Below are 3,179 nucleotides of genomic sequence, written 5' to 3' on the forward strand. Positions count from 1 at the left end.
AGGAAGCAGAGGCTTCCTGCCTTAGCACTTTCCCAATGAAAACCCTTCAGTGTACCCAATTTTCTATCAAAAGTTATCTCTAAGACTCACTATGACTCAACTATTTATAGCTTTCCTTCATACAATACCATGGTCCGCGGACCATGGGTGAGTCTCAAAAACCGATGTAACTATATATCCAAACAAGGGGCTAAGACCCCTTTTACACCTACCGATCTGCGTGCTCCACATCCACTTATTGCAGATACTTTACATCTTTTACAAAAACATATAAAAATTTTGGGTTAACTAACCCTAGGGACCCTATCCCAATGGGCCCCCAACACAAAGATCATGACTCGCCCTCTAGTCACTCAGCTGGTGCCATGATCTTGCTACGAACACCACCCAACTCGAACTACATCATTGCAACTTCAACAACGCTCTATGTCACTCCCTGTTGTACCGCTTCGACCAATTTCTCTGTTTTTGGCCCTTCCATTGCTAGGCGCACTGTCCTTTGCATCTATTGTAGCCCCTTAAGCTTCTCCTGAAGTGACAGAGTAAGCTGACAAGCTTCCTCTAGCCACAGCTGCAATCTAGCCTTCAGCAAGGCCTCTTTCCTTTGCAAGTCCACCTATGTTAGTAGTTTCTTTCCCTCCTGTAATTTTTCTAGGCGTTGCGCACGTGCCAAACTGCACACAATCGCCTGAACCTCATCATACAGCTGTTGTGTCTCTCGGACATCTATGTTTAGCTTTTGCAGGTTTGGGTCCTCCTGTAGATTCGTCCATAATTCCATCATGGCATCAAACATCAAGGAGCAGTCATTAACTGTGGTATCCAATATATTTATTCCCTCCTTGATTGTTGTGTCATACTACTGCCGAACCTCTGGCGGAGTCGTTGGCTGCAACTTCAACTGCAGCTCTGCTATTTTCATCTCAAAATCGAAAGTCGCCCTCCCAACTTCCTCCTTTGATACACGTATTGCAGCAGCCAATTTCCTCACTTTGGCTAAGGCCTTTGCATCCTCTAGTATGTTCAGTTCAGGTACTAACTTGCTGGCCTACTCGATCATTGTTTCTAGGCTCTGTTGTCATGTATGCAGCTCCTCCTTTTCCTTTAGCACCTGGGTTTTCTCTGCAAACAATTGTTCGTTGTTGATCTTATTCACTGACGACGGTGAGGGCGTGTTGTTATCTTATCCTCAACTCATCTGACACCCCCTAATGCAGCGTGTGGAGGTTCTAGAGTAACAGCATGGCCAAATTCAGCCCCATATCCTTCAATGTATTGATCACAATGCGATCCTCACTTGATTTTGCACGGACTGACCCCTCTGGAAATGGAATGACTCTGAGGTCTAGAGTTCATTCTAGCTCTGCCACTGTGCTACTGCCTGGTGTCAGACTTGCTTGCGCTCCGCTCACTTTCTCGACGCCCACCTGGATCTAAAACTTGCGCATATCCTTTTGGACGCTCCCTAGTGTCTTCATATATTGTTTTTCAAATTGTTGTTTCACCTTCGTCATCGTATCTCGAACTTTATCACCGATCTCATCGAGATCGCCTTCCATCAGCACCATTGGGTCAAGATGTGTCTTCTTTTCTGACTTGTGCTTTTTCCAATGTCCAGTAGTCTTCTCCTGCCCACACCTCTTCAGAATGAAAGGAGTGATCTGCACCTCACCACCGCCTCCTCCCTGCGCTAAAAACTCTTGCTCGTCAGTGTGATGCGAAGCTGATTTTCCACCTTCCTTTGTACCCTATCATTCCTTTTCTACCTGCTCTTTGGCAGCGCGCTCTTTCTCCATTCACTCCTTCTTTGTAAATTCCTTAGTAGCTTCATTCCTCTTTTGCTCAGCCAAAGCGCGTGTGGCCTTCTGAGCTACATCCTTCCGCTTCTGCACATCAGAGCTCTCTCCACCTTTGCTTGTCCCCACATCAAGCATTGTGGGTTCATGCCACTCTACTGACCAATACCCCACAACTTCTTTCACATCTATATTGGATACGAAATAAGATAACATGTGCCATGTGTGCTCTGGGTCCTTTCGTGCTTTGAATGACACCTTGTGGAAGTCAGCCTTAAACTCTGCGTAGGTCGTCAATTGTTCGAACAAGGTTGGGGACAAACTTGGCCTCTGATTAACCACCATCCAAAGATCCATCTCCATCAGGACCCAGAAAATCTTCGACTCCCTGACTTGTCCGGGGTCCTTTGTAGCCCACAGTGAGGTGAACCATGTTGCCTCAAGTAAATTTTCCTTGTGTGGGGGAAACTGACTATCCTCCGGCAACCTCCAAGCTACTAGAACCATAGACAGTAATAGACATGCATATTGGAATGGTGTGCTTTCTTCTTGGGCTGCTCGATAGTTCTTGAGGAACTCTTGGCATAGATACTTGGCCCAATTATATTGAATTCCCTTCACACACTGTGCTACAAGTGATACTACAAGCGCGAGAACTTCATTCGCGCAGCACTTTCTCATGATCTTGCCCGCAAGAATCTGGGCAGTGAACTATACTACCTGGTCTTTAATTGAAAGGATAGAGGATAGAGTATCCACGCGACTCTTTCACAAGGCCATACTCTTTCTTCATTTTGTCAGCTAATTCTTTCTCCCTGGTTTTCCCTCCAAACTCCTTGGCAACGTCCGCTCCTTTGTGAGGCAACTTTGTTATCCTATGGATCAACATGTTGGCTATTGGAATGGTCTGCCCAAGCCACAGACACCCATCATGCACCAACATGAGGATCTGGCGCACACACATCATATTGATAGCAGAGTGATGATAGTGTAGCATTAAGAGCATGTTCAGAAGTCCCACCTACTCAACTTCGTAGGCCCGCTTCATGGGCTCCAATGTCGTAACCCCCATTTCTTCATATTTCTTTGTCATATATTTGTGGGTTGATAAATGCGAGAACTTCTCATATTCCGTGAGGTCCCTGTCCTCCATTTTTAGTACTGGAATGCACACTAGCCTAGGACCTTCAAATTCAACTTGCTTGGGCAGCAGGGGAACCGACACCACGAAATTTCTAAAATCTGGATCGTTGGTCACTTTGGTTCTTCCCTTCCGCGGAGGGATATACTCAGGAAGCCTTGAGATAGGCTCAATTTCTCCAGCATCTATTTCTTTGACGCCTTGGTGTTCCTCCTCTTCTAAATCCACTACTTTCTCCAGTT

This window comes from Pinus tabuliformis, chromosome Q, assembly GCF_031772625.1.
Source record: "Pinus tabuliformis cultivar Carrire ecotype Pingquan chromosome Q, CPIR1, whole genome shotgun sequence".
Lineage (NCBI taxonomy): Eukaryota > Viridiplantae > Streptophyta > Pinopsida > Pinales > Pinaceae > Pinus > Pinus tabuliformis.